Here is a 22,044-nt window from a genome sequence, read left to right as displayed (position 1 = left end):
CCTATCTATCATCTATCTATCTATCTATCTATCAATCTATCTATTATCTATCTATCATCTATCTATCTATTATCTATCAATCTATCTCCTATCTATCTATCTATCTATCTATCTATCTATCTATCTATCTATCTATCTATCTATCTATCTATCTCCTATCTATCATCTATCTATCTATTATCTATCTATCTATCTCCTATCTATCTATCTATCGATCTATCTATCTATCTATCTATCTATCTATCTATCTATCTATCTATCTATCTCCTATCTATCATCTATCTATCTATCATCTATCTATCTATCTATCTATTTATTATCTATCTATCTATCTATCTATCTATCTATCTATCTATCTATCTATCTATCTATTATCTATCTTTCTATCATCTATCTATCTATTATCTATCTATCTATCTAACTATCTATCTATCTATCTATCTATCTATCTATCTATCTATCTCCTATCTATCATCTATCTATCTATCTATCATATATCTATCTATCTATCTATCTATTTATTATCTATCTATCTATCTATCTATCTATCTATCTATCATCTATCTATCTATCTATCTATCTATCTATCTATCTATCTATCTATCTATCTATCTATCTATTATCTATCTTTCTATCATCTATCTATCTATTATCTATCTATCTATCTATCTATCTATCTATCTATCTATCTATCTATCTATCTATCTATCTATCTATCTATCTATCTATCTATCTCCTATCTATCATCTATCTATCTATCTATCATATATCTATCTATCTATCTATCTATTTATTATCTATCTATCTATCTATCTATCTATCTATCTATCATCTATCTATCTATCTATCTATCTATCTATCTATCTATCTATCTATTATCTATCTATCTCCTATCTATCTATCTATCTATCTATCTATCTATCTATTATCTATCTTCTATCTATCTATTATCTATCTATCCATCCTTTCTGTATATCTCTCAATCTGTTCCTTATCCAGAGTTTATTTTTTTTAGAAAAAATATTTTAATATGAATCTCTTTGTAATAAATACCAATCTATTATTTGTGTGTATTAACCCTTTGCTCATTCATATGATGGATTTCCACCTTCATAGCTATGGACTTTCCCCGGAGACAGTGCATATTATATACATTTTCCCTCTGTTATATTTGGGCTTTTGTCGGGTGTTTAGGATGTGTTTCTTCTATCGTAGCCCGACTGCTGTGCGGAGACTCCGGCGAGGTCTTTCTATAGAAGGTGTTGTCATATAGTTCCTACAGTCATTAATCACAGCTTGCCACTTTAAACAAGTGCCATTAACACCAGACCACAGATTTTCCCTCCTTGCCCGCAAGTTATTGCCTGTTGGGTATTATATTAATTGCTAAATAATTAGAAAAAGTATGTTTGCCCTTATTACGGAGAACTCATTTAATTTTGTTCTTCCACCTGGGAGGAACAATTTCGGTTTTAATGATTCACAGATAAGGATTTAAGAAAAAAACAGATGGGGGTATCCACACAGATCAAGCTGATATGTCTAATAGATTTGCACATCACGCTCGCGCTGCCTCTTAATGACGGGCTGAAAAAAATGTATCTACCAGAGAGAAGGATAATAATGAAGATCTGACACCAGTGCCCCATATACCACAGTATAAGCCAGAAAGATGCAGACAGGGCCGAGAATGTTCTGGGCGTGTGATTAACCTCTTCTTGTACTTTGACGTCACAGAGATGAGTGTAAATCTGAAAATTTACTATATATTTATTATCTATCTCATCTTTCTGCTATCTTTATTGATTGCTATCTATCTATTCTTTACATACGTATAACTATCTCTCACTCTATAGGTCCCATGTAAAAGACAGCACAATAATTACAAGTTGCCTTGACAATGGGACATTGATTTAGTACACATATATAATACAGTTATATACTACACATAAATAATACATATAGTACACATAATAGTACACATAAATAGTGCTGCGATATAGTACAAATAAAGTGTACCGCTATATATTACACATGAATAGTACCACTATACAGTACACAAAAATGTACCACTATACAGTGCACATGAATGTACCACTATACAGTACAGAAATAGCACCACTGTACAATGCACATAAATAATACCACTATATGGTACAAATAAATGATACTGATATCTAATACACATAAATAGTAAAGTTATATAGTACACATACATGGTACTGTGATATAGCACACATAAATAGTACATAGTACACATAGATAATACCAATATATGGTACACATAAATGGTATCGTTATCTACTTCACATAAATAGCACCGTTATATAGTACACATACATGGTACTGTGATATAGTACACATAAATATTACATAGTACACATAAATAATAATGCGAAGTAGTACACAAATAGTAGTGCTATATAGTACACATCAATATTACAGCTATATAGTACGCATTAATAATATTGCTATGTAGTACACATAAATAGTACTGTCATTTAGTACACAAAAATAGTACCGCTATATAGTACACATAAATAGTATCACCATATAGTATTCATAAATAGCATCACTATGCAGTACACATCAATAGAACTATGATACAGCACACAGGGCCGGCGTCAGCACCCAGCTTACCCGGGCAAGTGCCAGGGCCCTGGCGAGACAGGGGAACCCATTCAGAGCCGGAGTTAGGGGCAGGCAGCTGCCAGTGCCTAGGGCCCCCGCTTCCCCAGGGGCCCTCAGTTAGCGGCAAATCACGCAGCTGCTATGGGGCCCCTGTGAGGCAGGGGGGCCGCCTGTTGCAAGCACCAACTCCCCCACCGCCGCGTTGAACTTTACCGGCGTCTGCCGGTAAAGTTCAAAGCAAATGATGGAGGAGTGAGCATCACCTGACGCTCCCTCTCCCATCATTCCCCGCTCTGCCTCTGACACTGCCGCTGCGGGTGCACGATGATGTCATCGCGCACTCCCTGTGTGTCAGGCAGTGCAGCGGCAGCCACCGAGACCGGAGCAGGGAGGGAGCAGAGCGGCGCGGGAACGTTGAGAGGTGAGGAGTGTTTTTTTTTGTACACAGTGAGTACTGGACTATGGGGTCATTCTTGGGGGGAGGGGGGCTGTGCTGTATACTACATGTCTGTGCTATATACTACATGGGTGTGTTATATACTACCTGGGCTGTGCTATATACTATATGGGCTGTTATATGCTATGTGGGCTGTGCTAAATACTACATGGCTGTGTTATATACTACATGGGCTTTGCTATATACTATATGGGCTGTTATATGCTACGTGGGCTGTGCTGTATACTACATGTCTGTGCTATATACTACATGGCTGTTCTATATACTACATGGCTGTGTTATATACTACGTGGGCAGTGTTATATACTACGTGGGCTGTTATATGCTACGTGGGCTGTGTTATTTACTACATGGCTGTTCTATATACTATGTGGGCCGTGTTTTATACTACGTGGGCTGTTATATGCTACGTGGGCTGTGCTATATACTACATGGCTGTTCTATATACTCTGTGGGCTGTGTTATATAATATGTGGCTGTGCTATATACTACATGGGCTGTTATATGCTACGTGGGCTGTGCTATATACTACATGGCTGTTCTATATACTACGTGGGCGGTGTTATATAATATGTGGCTATGCTATATACTATGTGGGCTGTTATATGCTATGTGGGCTGTTATATGCTACGTGGGCTGTTATATACTACATGGCTGTGTTATATGCTACGTGGCAGTGCTATATAGTACGTGGGCTGTGTTATATACTACATGGCTGTGTTTATATGCAATAATGAATCGTGGTATGTGTTAAAAGGGGGGCCCACTGAGACTCTTTCGCCCGGGGCCCTCAAAAACCTGGAGCCGGCCCTGAAGTACACATAAACAGTATCATGATATAGTACACATAAATAGTACCACTATACAGTACACATATATAGTACCACTACATAGTACACATAAATCATATCACCATATAGTACACATGAATAGTATCACTATAAAGTACACGTAAATAGTATAGCAATATAGTACACATAAATAGTATCACGATATAGTGCACATAAATCGTACAACAATATAGTACACATAAATAGTACTGTGATATAGTACACATAAATAGTACCCCTATATAATACACATATAAGTGGTACCCCTATGTAGTACACATAAATGGTACCACTATGTAGTATATATAAACAGAGATATCTAAAAGGGGGATACACGTGTGCATTTTTTATGCAGTTTCTGGGGGCAGAGCCTGAAGTGGATGCAGTCCGATGGGAACATGCCCAGGAGTCCAATGGCTGGGGACTGCTATCATCAGAAACAAGGCGCGTCCGTGTATAGTAATGTCCATTGGCCTTTAAGCCAATTCCATTCATTGCATTAGTGCAGGTTCATGGCACCAGCAAAACAGCTGTCTGCTAAAGCAGATAATAAAATGTAGCCTGCGAGGGAAATCCACATACAAAGCGTCCCTCAAACGTCTAATCAGAGCGCGGTCTACAGGGAGAATCCAGTCACATCTGATATACATGTTATCATCTCTGCTCTCCATAATTAAAAATATTGTTGCCATGGCAACTGCGATGGTTTCAAACACCCAGAAATAAATGACACTAAGAGTATCGGTAATATCAATCTCCCCATCAAATGGAGACGGTAAACAGGAACACACAATGTGGAATGCGAGCAAATAATAAGGGGATTAATTGTAGACATAAAATTATTACAATTATTTTATTTCCCAAGATTGGAAAAAAAGTAAAGTTTTTTTTTTTCCACCTGTCAATACAATAAGTATCAGATTATCCACTCAAATACAGGATCAGCCAAGAAGAGGATCAGAAGTGTCCGGAGTTTATCATTAATGAAAAGATATTTATTAATGTACAGTTAATATACAAATGTAATGTGAGAAAACGGAGTAAATTGTAACTACACTATTCACCATTGTAACATCAGGAATGTCGTGAAATCGGAAATCGCCGCAGACAGTTTACTGATCTGCAAATTATAAGAAAATAAAAGCAAAATTTTCAAAACATCTCGAATTGTTCAGTCTTGAGTATGAGCGCCTCGTGCAGAAATCCCCCTTAACAATCGCCGATACACCTTTTAACAGCACCAAGGGTACTTATTCCTCAGCGCAGCTTTTTAATGGCGCTGAGAAATAAGGGTATAGCGCCCCCCCTAGCATCAGAAAATCTCCAAGGTCTCGGCTACCGGGGGTAGCAGAGACCCTGGAGAACATGATTCGGGTTGGTTTTTTTGGTCCCCTGTCATGTCAACTCCATTATTCACCAACTAACGGCGATCTCACAGAAAAAAAAGTCAAATTTTCGATTAATTTATCTCTCCCCTGATAGGATCTAGCATATCAGATTAGAGAGCAATGTTCCCCCAGTACCTCCGCTATCCCCAGGTCCTCCTGCTCCATCCCCCAGCCCTCCATATTATCTTCCAGGAAGAAAATTGTGGGAGCATGCGCAGTGCGCCTGGCGAGATCTGCCGGCCGGCACCAAGTAACAATAGAAAATTTTTCCTACTGGTTCATTTTGATCACTGTAGTAGACCCTATCACATTGATCAAAATAAAAATAATTAGTCAACCCCCCTTGTCACCCCCTTAGTTAGATAAAAATAATAAAAATAATTTTTTTACATTTTTTGCATTCTTTGCCGTTAGGGTTAGGGTTGGGGTTGGGGTAAGGGTTGGGTTAAGGGCTCGGGTTAGGGCTGTATTTAGGGTTGTGTTAGGGTTGTGTTAGGGTTAGGGTTGGGGTTAGGGTTGCGTTAGGGTTAGGAGTGGGGTAAAGGTTGTCTTGGGGTAAAGGTTGTGTTACGATTGGAGTTGTGTTAGGGTTAGGGTTGGGGTTAGGGTTATAATTAGGGTTGAGACTAGGGTTAGGGATAGGGGTGTGTTGGGGTTAGGGTTGGGGTTAGGGCTGTGTTAGGGTTGGAGTTAGAATTGTTTTTTTTCCAAAAGTTAAAAAAAAAATGATGACAATATGACGGCTAGTGTTTAGTGCAAGTGCTCACTACTCGAGTTTGCATTGGTTGTTCGGTATTGTGTCTAACAGCCACAAAATATGCGGGGCAGTGACTCGAGCATGTCACTCAAGCACCCACTATATTTGGTGCATTCCCGAACACCTGATATAAAGTGGAGTAGCAAGCAGTTGCACTCAACACTAATAAAGACATATTCAATATGATGAACTAATGTTATTTAATTCTGTGACATACCTGTGGGTTCAAAATGATCCTTATACCCCTGGCTAAAATCCTTGAGGGGTATGGTTTCCAAAATGGGGTGACTTGTGGGGGGTTTCCACTGTGTAGGTACGGTACATCAGGGGATTTCAAAATGCGACATGGCGCCCACCATTGATTCAAGCCAATTTTACGTTCAAAAAGTCAAACGGTGCTCGCTCCCGTCTGAGCACTGCCATGCACCCAAATAGTAGTATTTCCCCACATATAGCATATCAGTGTACTCAGGAGTAATTGCACAACAAAATGTGTGGTCTATTTTCTTCTCTTACACTTGTGAAAATAGAAAAGTTTTGGCCTAAAGTACATTTTTTGTGAAAAAAGTTAAATGTTAATTTTTTCTTCTTTAGTTCCTGTGAAGCGCCTGAGGGGTTAATAAACTTCTTGAATGTGGTTTTGAACACCTTGAAGGTGCTTACAGTTGTTGGAATGCCGTCACTTTTGGGTACTTTCTGTCATATTGACCCCTCAAAGTCACTTGAAATGTGAGGTGGTTCCTAAAAAAATGGTTTTGTAAATTTTGTAGGAAAAATTTTTATGTTTCAAAATTTGTGCTGATGTAAAGTAGACATGTGGCAAATGATATTTCTGAACTACTTTGTGTGACATAACTCTCGGATTTAAGGGCACAAAAATTGCAAATTTGCAATTTTTCTAAATTTTCAACATTTTTACCAAATTTGAGTTTTTTTTCATAAATAAACACAAGTCATATAGACGAAATTTCCCCATGGTCATGAAGTACAATATGTCACGAAAAAACTATCTCAGAATCAGTGGGATACGTTAAAGCGTTCCAGAGCTATAACCTCAAGAAGTGACAGTGGTCAGAATTGTAAAAATTGGATTGGTCATTAAGGACAAAATTGCCTCGGTCATTAAGGGGTTATGGAGCGCCCCCAGACGCAGGGCCGTGGGTTAATCGGTACCGGTCCTCTCTTGCTCAGTTCTGGGTTTGTCTCGGTGGCTGGACCCGGTCCGTGACCCTGCTAAGGGGCATCCAATAAAAGGGATGATGAAAGTCAGCTAAGATTTTGTGACACCACCTGTGGTATTCGGTCAGGGTGACCGACGCTGCTCGGGGTCCACTGGGGTGGTGTTATGGCAGCTAGATGGTGTACCTTCCCACAGGTGAAGTGAGTCCCCAGGGCTTCCCAGTAGTGTAGGTGGCGATGGTGTGAGGTGCAGTCAATAACGAGGACACAGGGTTGCAGTCTCTTTACCTCTTTACTGGTGACTTCAGGATCCTCAATCCAGAGCACTGTTAACAGGGCTGTCTGAGACCGGCCGGTCCGAAGGCACATCCAGAGTTCCCTTTGCAGATGGAAATCGTTGCCTACCACTAGCGCCTGTGTGTTGTAGTGCTTCCCTGCTGAGCATTCGGGATAGTCCTCACAACTTCTGATCTCGTTCTTTTTCGTTCTTTCTCATTCTTTCTATTCTTTCTATTCTCCGTCCCCCAAGTTTGTTATGGCTAGGATGCACCCGTTTGACGGGAAGGCTCGGAGCTATTCTGGGACCCTAGAGACACCCCTCTCCACGGTTGCCCCCTATGTCTGCTTAGGTGATGTATGGTAGACAGCCAACCTATAATTAACTGTCCTGCGGTATTTGAAGTAAGGCATAAAGTCAGTTACTTCCTCGGTGTTCCGGTCACCGGCTACGCGCCTCAGTAGAATGTTGCCGTTCTCGGGGCACGACTCCTACTGGCTCTCCTTTGTGCTTGATCCCGTTGCTCACTGTCCACAATATCCTTCGCTTCGTGTCCTTTCTTTAGATGCCGCCGCAAGGTAGTGCAGGTGCGGCTCTGTAATGATCTGTCCTTGTCGCTAAGTCTCTGCCAGGTTCCCACGCCTGACAGGGACCCCCCTGAAGTCTCCCCCGTAACACCCCCTGCCATGGGATGTTGCCTGGGCAAAACCCAGTCAGCTTATGAACTAACTACCTATCCAACCCCTAGTTTTACCAGTGTGAGGAGTAGCCTAATAAATAAAACCTTTTGCTCCCCCTAGTGGCCGGAGTGTGAAGTGTAATGTGTGCTTGTGATACCTGGTCAGATGAACTCCTTTAGTGCTATCAGACATACCATCACTCCCTTTAGTGGCAGAGCGACATTACTGCAACGACCAGGTCTCTGGGGCGCTGCAGTTACGGCCTTGGCTGCTATCAATGAGGATATTAATGGTCAGCTGCGGAAGGTTCTGTCACTTTGAATGCATTTGGGAAAATCATCAAGATCCTCTGCTGGCAGCTCCTGTGTAATAACCGATCAATGGTGTCACAGATGTGTTTGATGGGAGACAAGTCTGGAGACGATGCAGGCCATGGTAGCACGTTTAGGCTACACAGGCTGCTCACAGTAACACAAGCAACATGCTGCCTAGTGTTGTCATATTGAAAAATGTGTCCTGGGACATGTTGGAGAAATGGCCGAATTATCCACCAGAGCTGCACTCACTGTTCTGCTGGTTCTGTCACTGTGTACATACAATACATTACTGATCCTTTAGTGATCCTGAGTTATTTCTTGTATTATACTCCAGAGCTGTACTCACTATTCTGCTGGTGCAGTCACTGTGTACATACAATACATTACTGATCCTGAGTTACATCCTGTATTATACTTTAGACCTGCACTCACTATGCTGCTTATGCAGTCACTGTGTGAATACATAACATTACTGATCCTGCCCTGATCCTGAGTTACATCCTCTATTATACCCCAGAGCTGAACTCACTATTCTGCTGGTGCAGTCACTGTGTACATACATTACATTACTGATCCTGATTTACATCCTGTATTATACTCCAGAGCTACACTCACTATTCTGCTGGTGCAGTCACTGTGTACATACATTACATTGCTAATCCTGATTTACATCCTGTATTATACTCCAGAGCTGCACTCACTATTCTGCTGGTGCAGTCACTGTGTACATACATTACATTACTGATCCTAAGTTACATCCTCTAGACTATTATACTCTAGAGCTGCACTCGCTATTCTGCTGATGTAGTCACTGTGTACATACATTACATTGCTGATCCTGAGTTACATCCTGTATTATACCCCAGAGCTGCACTCACTATTCTGCTTATGCAGTCACTGTGTAGATACATATTACTGATCCTGTACAGATCCTGAGTTACATCCTGTATTACACCCCTGAGCTGCGCTCACTATTCTGCTGGTACAGTCACTGTGTACATACATTACATTACTGATCCTAAGTTACATCCTCTATTATACCCCAGAATTGCACTCACTATTCTGCTGGTGCAGTCACAGTGTACATACATTTTTTTTACTGATCCTGAGTTACCTCCTGTATAATAATCCGGAGCTGCACTCACTATTCTGCTGGTGCAGTAACTCTGTACATACATTACATTACTCATCCTGTCCTGATCCTACGTTACATCCTCTATTATACCCCAGAGCTGCACTCACTATTCTGCTGGTGCAGTCACTGTGTACATACATTACATTACTGATCCTGAGTAACATCTTGTATTATACTCCAGAGCTGTACTCACTATTCTGCTGGTGCAGTCACTGTGTACAAGTGTGGCACCCCAGGGTCGTCACAGTGGTATTGCTTTCCTCCAGGGGAGAGTGATGCTACGTTTGGAGGCAAAGATGGATAACTGCATACAGGTATCACAAACATGCAACACATTCATACCCCAGGCCACCAGGGGGAGCTTTTGACCATATTTACTAGGTGACTCCTCATATATATATATATAGTCAGTTAGTCAGTTATAGTCAGTTAGTCAGTCAGCCAGCACCCGTCTTGAATAAAGGCCGGAGTCACACTAAGGGCTTATTCCCACTTGCGATAAAATCGGACGGATGCAATCTGATAAAAAATCGTATTGCATTCAGACCAAAGTTATTCTATCATTGTGTGTTCATCTGAGTTTTTCTTTTCAGCTCGGATCAGATCACGATCAGACTGGAAAAAAGTAACAGCATGCTGTGATTGTAATTGGAAATCGGATCGTATCCCGCAATAGAAGTCAATGGGTGCAAGAAAAAAAAATCACACAGCACTAGGACCATGCAAGTGCTGTCCGATTTTTACACACGCATTTGAAAAGACGGCAATTCTTGTGCCACATACAGTAATATCACACTGACAGGTTAGAATAGAATAGATGGAATAGATATATACACATAGAATACATATATATACAGTGGGGCAAAAAAGTATTTAGTCAGTCAGCAATAGTGCAAGTTCCCCCACTTAAAAAGATGAGAGGCGTCTGTAATTTACATCATAGGTAGACCTCAACTATGGGAGACAAACTGAGAAAAAAAAATCCAGAAAATCACATTGTCTGTTTTTTTAACATTTTATTTGCATATTATGGTGGAAAATAAGTATTTGGTCAGAAACAAAATTTCATCTCAATACTTTGTAATATATCCTTTGTTGGCAATGACAGGTCAAACGTTTTCTGTAAGTCTTCACAAGGTTGCCACACACTGTTGTTGGTATGTTGGCCCATTCCTCCATGCAGATCTCCTCTAGAGCAGTGATGTTTTTGGCTTTTCGCTTGGCAACACAGACTTTCAACTCCCTCCAAAGGTTTTCTATAGGGTTGAGATCTGGAGACTGGCTAGGCCACTCCAGGACCTTGAAATGCTTCTTACGAAGCCACTCCTTCGTTGCCCTGGCGGTGTGCTTTGGATCATTGTCATGTTGAAAGACCCAGCCACGTTTCATCTTCAATGCCCTTGCTGATGGAAGGAGGTTTGCACTCAAAATCTCACGATACATGGCCCCATTCATTCTTTCATGTACCCGGATCAGTCGTCCTGGCCCCTTTGCAGAGAAGCAGCCCCAAAGCATGATGTTTCCACCACCATGCTTTACAGTAGGTATGGTGTTTGATGGATGCAACTCAGTATTCTTTTTCCTCCAAACACGACAAGTTGTGTTTCTACCAAACAGTTCCAGTTTGGTTTCATCAGACCATAGGACATTCTCCCAAAACTCCTCTGGATCATCCAAATGCTCTCTAGCAAACTTCAGACGGGCCCGGACATGTACTGGCTTAAGCAGTGGGACACGTCTGGCACTGCAGGATCTGAGTCCATGGTGGCGTAGTGTGTTACTTATGGTAGGCCTTGTTACATTGGTCCCAGCTCTCTGCAGTTCATTCACTAAGTCCCCCCGCGTGGTTCTGGGATTTTTGCTCACCGTTCTTGTGATCATTCTGACCCCACGGGGTGGGATTTTGCGTGGAGCCCCAGATCGAGGGAGATTATCAGTGGTCTTGTATGTCTTCCATTTTCTAATTATTGCTCCCACTGTTGATTTCTTCACTCCAAGCTGGTTGGCTATTGCAGATTCAGTCTTCCCAGCCTGGTGCAGGGCTACAATTTTGTTTCTGGTCTCCTTTGACAGCTCTTTGGTCTTCACCATAGTGGAGTTTGGAGTCAGACTGTTTGAGGGTGTGCACAGGTGTCTTTTTATACTGATAACAAGTTTAAACAGGTGCCATTACTACAGGTAATGAGTGGAGGAAAGAGGAGACTCTTAAAGAAGAAGTTACAGGTCTGTGAGAGCCTGAAATCTTGATTGTTTGGTTCTGACCAAATACTTATTTTCCACCATAATATGCAAATAAAATGTTAAAAAAACAGACAATGTGATTTTCTGGATTTTTTTTTCTCAGTTTGTCTCCCATAGTTGAGGTCTACCTATGATGTAAATTACAGATGCCTCTCATCTTTTTAAGTGGTGGAACTTGCACTATTGCTGACTGACTAAATACTTTTTTGCCCCACTGTATATATAGATGTGAGTGACATACATCCTGTATGTATTTATATTACATAGATGCATAGATAGAAAAAAAGCCGGTAATTCATCTGCCGTGTTCTGTAAAACCACTGCAGGAGCCGACAGGATAGAAGAGATGGATTACATACAGTAAATACTCATAGAATAGGTACAGTAGATATACAGATGTCTGTGAAAAGTACAATTAGTACAGTGTGTTTGCAGCTTACTGCACATGTATTTACTTAATAAAAGATCATTTTGCTGAAAAAAATGGCGTGGGCACCAGCGTAATGTTCATAACCAGCAGAGGGAAAGCCGATGGCTGGGTGCCAAAGTTTATAGCCTGGGAAGGGGATAATACCCATAGAGCTTCCCAGGCTATTAATATCAGCTCACATCTGTATAAGAAAATGGGTTATGACTTATCCTCAGGATAAATAATGAGTTAGTGAGGGTCCAACTGCTGGGACCGGCAGCGATGGGGTAAATGATCCACATGGATCCCCGATAGAATGGAACAGGCATCCGACCTGTTGCTCCACTCTAAAACAAGGATAAAAGTGCCCCCTCTTGTGCGTTCAGTGCAGGTCCCAGTGGTTACACCCCCACCAATCAATAAATTATTACCTATTCTGTGGATTGATGATCGTTTGTTTACATTGGACACCCCCTTTAACCAAATTTTTGCCCTGGATGAAAAGAAAGCTACCATTTTGACTTTGGGCTAGCTTACACCAAAAATGAAGGTTGTATTAGCGGGAACCATCATGCACCCACACTCTTTACAAACTTTTTACCTGGAAAATTCACTTCAATGTTCATTAAATTGCAACCTTCAAAAAACCTGGGAATCCCAATATTGACTCCTCTACCCTGAAATAATCCCCCCAACCCCAAAACTCATCCATAAATTACTAATGGGAGGGGATGTGTAGAGCAGTTCCCAAGTAAATTCAACCCTTTATATTCCCTAAATGTCAAGCAGACCTCCGACTTTATATTCCAGAGGTCACATTTTATTCTTGTCCTCATTATAAGGTAAATGGTACAGGATTGTAGAGACTCCAGGAGACCCAGTATTAATAGATTTTCTGAGCATTTGGGGCCACTCTAAAGACTCAACGTCACCAGTGAAAATCTCCCATTGACGGCAAAGTGCATTTATCTTTGAAGCAGTTGGATTGGCATTTAAGGAGTATCTAGAAAATGCCTCCTAATGTGATTAATGCATCTGTTCCGGCATTTGTGCGGCGCCGGAGGTTTGTAAGAAACTGGCTTATTACTTGAGATGCATGAACGTTCATGAGGAAGGTGGTCATACATGTGCGAGTAAAGGGAACAGAAGGAAAATATGTTTAGTCCATATGAGTTTACTACAGATGGTAGAGCTGATGAAGGTGTAGTGTAGATAGTATCTCAGACCAAGCATTGACTAAGATTGGAAAGTGACAACCACAACTGAGAGGCAGATATTAACTCCCCCACTATGCAACATCTCTAATGGGCTATTTACAATGGCCGCCACACTTTCTCTGATGCATAAACCATGGATAAGTCCAAGCTTACAAAGCGCATAGTCTAGATCAGTGTTCCCCAAGTTCGGTCCTCAAGAGCCACCAACGGGTCATGTTTTCAGGATTTCATTAGTATGGCCCAGGTAATGGAATTATTGCCCATCTAGATGATGGAATTTTCACCTGGGCAATACTAAGGAAATCCTGAAAACATGACCCGTTGGTGGCTCTTGAGGACCGAACTTGGGGAACACTGGTCTAGATAGGCTCTAGGCACCACATGGGAACCATCCGTGCCCCCAACTTTGCACCAAACCAATCCATTTTCTCTGCTCCATCTATCAACAATGCATTGCAGAAATTTCATAAGTGTTATGGCCAATACTGAGATTGGCAAGATGAGCATTCAAGTAATGTCACATTCAACTTCCAAAATTTAGAAACTTAGATGGGTCATTACTATCCGATTGGTGGCAAGCCAACACCCAGCACTCCTACCACCGGTGTAGAAAACAACTGAAACCCGCTGCTTCTAAGTATAGGTCAACGATATCATAAAGTTGGACAACCACTTAAAGTCCACCCAGAAGATCTCCCCCAAAAACAGCATCTAATGCCACCCATCGCTACTCATTGGCTCTATATTTAAAGGGATTTTCACCGCAATGCTACTATGATGGTGCCAAATACCGTGGTTCACCAATCCCAGGGCTTAAAGGTGTGTAATAAAGACATAAATATATTACATTATATGTACAAAGGAACAATACAAACAAATAAAACTTCGTAAAGTGAAAATTTTTACTTTTGTGGGGGGAGTATAATACCCCAACTTACAAGCAACTGTCGGCACAGGAGAACATATTACTGTCAATGGGAAGTCTATGATCTATCCAAACGGAATCAGGGAATGGAAAGTGGGTTTATTTTATCCTCTAACTCTTAGAAATATAGAGAGGGCTGCAAGGATATTGTTTAGGGGCTTCAACACCCTGCAGCAAAATAAATGAGAAGGAGCTGAATTTGGGAGGGTAAAAACCCCATCTGCACTAGTAACCCAAAGATTCATATGTATTGGTAAGATAAGAGGCTGGAAGATACATTTTGATCTGCATTTTGATCTGCAACATTCTAATGGCCAAGAACTTAATGGCCAGCAGACAGTCACTGTCACCAGTCACCACCAGTAGACTTACTTGGAGATATAGCAATTTTATTGACCTTCAGCATCGGATATCCTTAACTTTACACTTGACCACTCACATTCTGAGATACGTGGCACAGGAGGACCAACTTTAAAAATAATAGTATGATTTTGCAATATTCTGTCGGGACCTGTTAATGCTGTATGTGTCTATATGTGGCCACCAAGTAATTATGATGTGAATTGCAGCTTTGTGAGGGTTTAATAAGCAAATCGCATTAGATTGGAAAAAATTGGAGCCGTTAACACCTGTCTACGTCTGCAAAATTTACGATGTAACAAATATGGAGCCATATTTCTGGTCTACATATTGGACACGGTCACGTGCATGGACCCTGTATGGCAGCACATGCGTCCATAATATAAACTATATCAGACCAGTGGAGAATAGATCCAACTCCCTGAACTGCCACCGTAAGAGCAGAAAATAACTGATACCCGCTGTTCCAAAGGATAGGTCATAAATATCATAAAGCTGGGCAACTCCTTAAAGTCCACCTCCATGATCTCCCCCAAAACAGCATCGAATTTGGTCAATCACTACTCATTGCAGCGATACTTCGAGGTAAGAACATTTGCATAATATGGCGGGAAATGAAAGAAAATGTTTTTTCTCTAATGGTTTAGTACTAATAGTGGCCGCGTACTGTATATACAGCTCATAATAAATACTTACATACACATAAAAAAAGTTTAGACTTTGCTTACCGCACAGGGGACTTTGGGAGCGGCACAGTGATGTAGAAGTAGGTAATGTCTGGAAATAAGAAATAAAAAAAATATATTAATCAGAAAGTTAATAAAGCAAAGTTGTAGACGTCTTCCCTTTGGATCCCACCTGTAACATCCCACCTGCTGAAAACAGGAGTTCTCACTCTGAGATGTTTCACACGAATGAGAATTAATTTGTCACGTAATACCACAATTCTCCTGCAGAAGCAACAGCAGGAAAAATACAGTATATCACAAAAGTGAGTACACCCTTCACATTTTTGTAAGTATTTTATTAAATTTTTTTCCATTAAAGTCTAAACCGCTAGTAACAAAAGTGAGTGGCAATGGCCAAATTATGCCCAAAGTGTCAATATGTTGAGTGGCCACCAATGTTTGCAAGCACTGCCTTAATTCTTTTGAGCATGGAGGTCACTAGAACTTCACCGTTGGCCACTGGAATCCTCTTCCATTCCTCCGTAATAACATCACAGAGCTGGTGTATGTTGGAGACCTTGTGCTTCTCCACCTTCCGTTTCAGGATGCCACACAGATGCTTAATAGGGTTTATGTCTGGAAACATGCTTGGCCAGTCCAGCACCTCTATCCTCAGTTTCTTTAGCAAGGCAATGGTCATCTTGGAGGTGTGTTTGGGGTCATTAGCTTGTTGGAATACTGCCCTGCGGCCAACTTTCTGAAGGACGGGGATCATGCACTGCTTCAGTATGTCACAGTAGATGTTGGCATTCATGGTTTTCTCAATGAACTGTACCTGCCCACAGTCGGCAGCACTTATGCAACCCCAAACCATGACACTCCAACCACCATGCTTGACTGTAGGTGACACACTTGTCTTTCTACTCCTCACCTGGTTGCCACAACACACGCTTGACACCATATGAACCAAATAAGTTTATCTTGGTCTCATCAGACCAAAGGACATGGTTCCAGTAATCCAAGTCCTTGGTCTACTTGTCTTCAGCAATCTGTTTTCGGGCTTTCCTGTGCATCATCTTTAGAAGAGGCTTCTATCTGGGACAACAGTCATGCAGACCAATTTGATGCAGTGTGCGGTGGCATATGGTCTGAGCACTGACAGGCGGACCACCCACCACTTTAACCTCTGCAGAAATGCTGGCAGCACTCATACGTCTATTGTGAAAAGACAACCTCATGATGGGACACATGTGCACTCAACAACTTAAGTCAGCAATGGCGAGGCTAGTTCCGAGTGGCACCTGTCTTGTTAAACCGCTGTATGGTCTTGGCCCGTATGCTGCGGATCTATGTCAGGGTGCCGGCAATCTTCTTGTAGCCTCGGCCATCTTTATGTAGAGCAACAATTATTTTTTTTCAGATCCCCAGAGAGTTCTTTACCATGAGGAGCCATGCTGAACGTCTAGTGACCAGTATAAGAGAGTGTGAAAGCGATAATGCCAAATGTTACACATCTGCTCCCCATTCACACCTGAGACCTTATAACGCTAATAAGTCACATGACAAAGGGGAGGGAAAATGGCGATATGCCAAAGTTTGGCCATTTTCACTTAGTGGTTGTTGCCAGCGGTTTAGACATTAATATCTGTGTGATTAGTTATTTAGAGGAAACACCAAAATTACACTGCTATACAAGATGTACACTGACTACTTTTCATTATATCAAAGTGTCATATCTTCAGTGTTTTCCCATGAAAAGGTGTAATAATATATTTACAAAAATGTGAGAGGTGTCCTGACTTTTGTGATATACTGTATATGGCCAGCCAGATCTTCTCAAGCCATAATTGTGGTGATTGGGTGATCGATGTGGATTTCTGAAGCCTGATACATACTCTTCTGGTGCCGTGGTGGAAGAAGTTAAATTGTGCACCGAACTACATAAGCTCCACATAAAGAGAATCTGTCAGCAAGCTTTTGCTACTTAATCTGCACTTTAATGGGCACTTGCTAAGCAGCTTGCTGTAGTTTCAACTCAATCAGTGTTTTATCAGCAGGAGATTATCCCTAGAGGACTAGACGTCATGTGCCAGACAGTCCAGCTAATCTGTGTAACCCCACCCACACCACTGATTGGAAGCTTGCCTACTGTCACGATTCCTCCTATTAATGTGTCTGGTCACAGTGAATGTCAGTTCTTTCATCCAATCTAGGACAGGTGTGTCCTAGATTGGATGGCAGAACTGTTAGTGTGGCCGTCAGTGTAGTGATTGACAGCTCAACCGTCCAATCGAATGCAGAGATGTGCTTAGCTGTCAGTGTCTTGAGTGACATTTTAGCAGTCCAAACAGGGCTTGGATGTAGCGGGGCTTCATCCATGTGTTTCCTGTTCAGAGTAATTATCTGGCTATTTAGCCAAGCTCTCTGCCCTTGAATGTTGCAAATTGTTGCTTTGCTCAAAGACGTGTTCGCTCTGTGCTCCTCAATCTTGTATTCTGATCTTTGCTGTTTGACCTTGGACTTACCTTGACCATCCTTCTTGGAATTCTGACTTCGGACTATGATCTGACTATGCTTTTGTCTCATTCCTCTGTGTATGACGTGTCCTCCTGGCTTTTGACCTCGGACATCTTGGCTACCCAGCCTCGTGGCTTGTCTATGAGTAGTGACTAGTATCACACTGACAATGTACGCAGGAGATTGCCAGTCAGAGGTGTGGGCAGGGTGATACACAGCTCAGTATTCAGAGCTCTGTTACATTCACAGCAGAGAAAGCAGGGATTTTATCAAAACCGCACCAAGCAGCCCAGTAAGTGACACATCAATTGTAAAAAAAAAGAACAATTCTTTAATCCCCAGGTTTAGTTCTGAATCTCCACCGCTGCTGCCAGTGTCTGCTATCAGCTGAACTCAATGATTGGCTGCAGCGCTGTCAACATTACATCAGCACTGCAGACAATAACAGACACCACGAGCAGTGGCGGAGACTCAATGCCCGACCCGGTCAGAAAAGAAAACTTTGCACTTTAAAAAAAAACTGTAGCCTAGATGGCTTTATCCAAAACCCCAAAAATCCTCTCAACTACCATTGGGATAAAAAGTGGGTGAAGCTCAGTGATAGGGTTCTTCCCTTCATAGGTCCTACACGTTTCTTATAATTTACTCTTTAACTACAGCTCAAATCTATGCCAGCTTGTGATCTTCAGAAGATTTGATTTTCTGGTCTATGGACAACCAAAAATGTGCCAAAATCTTCAGAAGCTTGCATCTTGCACTGGCTAGCTTGAAATTAAAGGGAAAATTTGCGAAAACTTGTGTTTCATGCGCCGTTCTTAAACCAAAGTCCCCTGGATTAAATTAGTGCAAATTTTTTAAGAGACATAGGTCTCTCCTAATAAATGTATGACATCAGTTGCCTGTCCGGGTGCCAGAAAGTCAAATCTACTGGTGTAAATTATAGTAAATCTGCAAGGTTTTGGGAGGTCCCGTCCCTCATGCAAATATCCTCCCACTTTGAAGAAAAGTGCCGTGCGTGTCAGAAAAGAGTAAAAAAAAAAAAATTTCTACATACAGTCGCATGTCAAATTTGCTGCTTTTTTCCCCACCAAAAAAGTGGCTCAAGTAAATGTTTGTCTAACACTGGCGTACAAAACACCACTCTTTATACAGTTAGGGTATGTGCACACGTATTCTGGAGGACTGCGGATTTTTCCGCAGCAGATTTGGAAAAACCGCAGTGCAAAACCGCTGCGGTTTTTCCTGCGGATTTATCGCGGTTTCTACTGCAGGTTCCGCTGCGGCTTTAATCCTGCAGTTTTCTATTGGAGCAGGTATAAAACCGCAGCGGAATCCCCACAAAGAATTGACATGCTGCGAAATATAAACCGCTGCATTTCTGCGCGTTTTTTTCCGCAGCATGTGCACTGCGGATTTCATTTCCCATAGGTTAACATGGTACTGTAAACTCATGGGAAACCGCTGCGGATCCGCAGCTGCGGAAGCGCTGCGGATCCGCAGCAAAATCCGCAGCATGTGCACATACCCTTAAGCCCATACATATTTGGACAGAGACAACATTTTTCGAATTTTGGTTATGGATATTACTACAATGAATTTTAAGAAAACAATTCAGATGCAGTTGAAGTTCAGACTTTCAGCTTTCATTTAAGGGTATCCACATTAAAATTGGATGAACCTATTTATGTATTTTAGACGCCAGTTCATTCCACAAAGGAGTGCAGCTTTTAAATATAGGGGCGTAAAATGCTAATTTTACCAATATTTTGGATAAAAAGTGAAACCAACCAAGAGGTTACGGTGCCCAAAAGTGCTTAAGATGCACCACGTGTATCTTCCAACATGAGCTCCTGTTATAAATTTGGCACATTTTGAACCTGTTTACACTGACCAAATCACTAAACTTGCCCCATTGTACCTACTTGGGCCATACACAGAGTATAATAGTGTCAAGACTATAGAAACTTCGTATACATCGATCTCCATGAATAGTAATCACAGTCCGGCACTGGACTTTTCTGTCCAGACTTTACTTTAGTTGTGGAACATTCCAAGATTCCGTTGATTATCTAATTATTTTAGGAATGACAAGCTCCATGCGCTCGCTGTGTGATAGCCTCGGCCACAGCTCCTGCAAGGAACAGCTCGCAATCTCCTCCTCCTTCCTGCCCGGTGCGACAGATGATATCTGTTTTCTCCTGTGAGTTCGAATTTAAGAGCCACTGAAGCTCGGCAACTGTATATTCTGGCTCAAATGAGCTGAAAATTGATTTCAATTTGAATTTCAAAACTATGAGAGGAAGAAAAAAAAGAAGCCGCCTAAGAAGTGTAACTCCTTCCTGACGTTCCTCTGGACACGTTGATGTGTCATGTATATGGACCCAGGATCTCACCGGCTCTCCTGTACATTAACACTTATTAAAAAAAAAGCTAAATTATTTTTTATATCAACATCTATCCAGTCAACACATTGAGCAGCGCAGTACAGAGATTGTCACCTCTATAAATCACCATTAGGGTTCAAAATCTGACATCTAAATTGGTCGAAATTGGCCTACATGTGTGTTTTCGGAGTGTGGGAGGAAAACGGACAACAGAAAGTTCAAGGAGGTGCCATCATTGGTTGGATTCCAATCTTATGGCATATGTTTGGGGCCATTCACATTTTGTCCTTTCGGTTGGGCGTTCATGTTTTTCAGACAGAGTCCCCAATGGAACCATAAAATATAATTGAGAAAAACTGAGCTCAAATGGATTTCCTTTGGCACATTTTTTTTAAAGATGTGTCAATTTTTTCATCCGGCACTAGAAGACCACATTCTTGTGTCCATCTGAAATGACAGATATTCTCGGAAAAAAATAGCAAACGGAGTCCTTTTGAACTCCGTTTGTCTTTTTGTCAATGGCTCCATTGGGGGATCCATCTGAATCCTTTTTTTCAGGGATTCATAAGGAAGGTCCAACAAAAGAGGCCAAACGTAGTGTGGATGGCCCCTGACTGAGGCACAATGGTAAAGATGGTCTGTATGGCTATAAGCATTGCCATCTTTGCCTCAGTTGTAGATGTGCCCACCCTTAACCTTTGGATCCAATAACAGACTAAATTGGATGGTCAAATATAGACATATACTGTATGGCATAAACATATCTGACAAAGTATCACAAAATCATTGCTCTTTTCAAAACCGACCAGTTGTCTCAGAATAAGTCGAGACAAGAGAAGAGGTGGGAAGGACACAACTGTAGCTGAAACATTCTATAGAAATATATGTCATGGAAAACTAAACTTTTATGGCCCTTTATTAACAAAAGTCCCAAATGGCTGTAATAGGCTCATATCGGTTTTATTACCTTTAAGAGTTGGAACTTTTGAACTCATCTTTATCTAATCATTTGCCCAAAAAAAGTTTTGAGGTGTGAATATTAGTTTAAAAAAAGTTGAGGTAGGTTCCACAGATTTTTGATGATCCCAAAGATAGTAAAGAACAGAAATCTCCTGTTTCTATGGGTCAGCTTCACCAAATGGTTATGGACACATTTGGATTGGTCTTTTTTAGCCAAAATAAGGCAAAACTTTCCTATACTTTGACTATCTTTAAGAACCATTTTTTACTTTGACATAAAAACTGCCACATGTGAGCCTGACCTTGATCAAACTTTCTAACAGTAGACACAAGAGTAGAAAACGATTATGCTACTAGTTAGCATTAGTGATGAGCGAGTATACTCGTTACTCGGGTTTTCCCGATTACGCTCGGGTGTCCTCCGAGTATTTGTGAGTGCTCGGAGATCATGTTTGTGTCGCCACAGCTGCATGATTTGTGGCTGATAGACAGCCTGAATACATGTGAGGATTCCCTAACAAACAGGCAATCCCCACATGTATTCTGGCTGTCTAGCAGCTGCAAATCATGCAGTTGTGTTGACAAAAACTAAATCTCCGAGCACTCGCAAATACTCGGAGGACACCCAAGCAAGGAGTATATTCGCTCGTCATCAGTTGAGTTGAGTGAATCATCATCATTCACTCATCATATTGATCAGTCAAGATCAATT

At 41.3% G+C, this 22,044-nt stretch overlaps 1 protein-coding gene across 1 annotated transcript in view; it reads right to left on the bottom strand.

Annotated features, from left to right (window-relative positions):
- The window catches only part of ESRRG (estrogen related receptor gamma), a 980,003-nt gene that overhangs the window by 796,251 nt on the left and 161,708 nt on the right, over positions 1 to 22,044 (bottom strand). Inside the window, exon 2 of the mRNA XM_069768495.1 lies at positions 15,532 to 15,580. The gene's annotated coding sequence lies outside the window, so the exon portion shown is untranslated. The remainder of the gene's footprint in view (positions 1 to 15,531; positions 15,581 to 22,044) is intronic.

Source organism: Ranitomeya imitator, chromosome 5, assembly GCF_032444005.1.
Source record: "Ranitomeya imitator isolate aRanImi1 chromosome 5, aRanImi1.pri, whole genome shotgun sequence".
Taxonomy (NCBI): domain Eukaryota; kingdom Metazoa; phylum Chordata; class Amphibia; order Anura; family Dendrobatidae; genus Ranitomeya; species Ranitomeya imitator.
Note: the sequence above shows the minus strand (reverse complement) of the source record. Positions and strands in the feature narration are given on the sequence as shown.